This window comes from Merops nubicus, unplaced genomic scaffold (genome assembly GCF_000691845.1).
Source record: "Merops nubicus isolate BGI_N331 unplaced genomic scaffold, ASM69184v1 scaffold905, whole genome shotgun sequence".
NCBI classification, from domain to species: Eukaryota; Metazoa; Chordata; class Aves; order Coraciiformes; family Meropidae; genus Merops; species Merops nubicus.
In genome coordinates, this window is record NW_008607379.1 from 1 (window position 1) to 442 (window position 442).

At 56.3% G+C, this 442-nt stretch overlaps 1 non-coding gene across 1 annotated transcript; it reads left to right on the forward strand.

Moving 5' to 3' along the window:
- The first annotated feature begins 354 nt into the window (after positions 1-354).
- On the forward strand, positions 355-428 carry TRNAN-GUU. The gene has a single exon. It is a non-coding gene; the product is annotated as a tRNA-Asn (tRNA).
- Positions 429-442: the final 14 nt, after the last annotated feature.

Sequence of the window (442 nt, forward strand, 5' to 3'; positions counted from 1 at the left end):
TATCCAACCCCATCCCCTTCTCATCCCACCTAACAGATGCTTCTTCTTCCCAGAAGAGCCTCCTCATGCCAGAGCTGGGAAAATCCCCACGAAACACCCTCAGCTTCCTAAAGGACAGGGGAAAAGCCACCCCCGAAGGTGTCCCCAGCCCCGTCCCCCTGCCCAGACCTCCTTCCTCCTCCTCATCCCTTCTCAAGCTGAATTTGAGCCGAGCTCGGATCATTTCTCCTCCTTTCCCTCCACCCATTTTCGCAGCTCTCGAGGTGTGAGGAGCAGGTAGCGCTGCCTGGATTTGAAAAATGAATCAAATTGGACCTTGGCACCGTTTTTTGGTATTTTCAGCCCATTTCCAGCGTCTCTGTGGCGCAATCGGTTAGCGCGTTCGGCTGTTAACCGAAAGGTTGGTGGTTCCAGCCCACCCCGGGGCGCCGGAGCCTTCCGC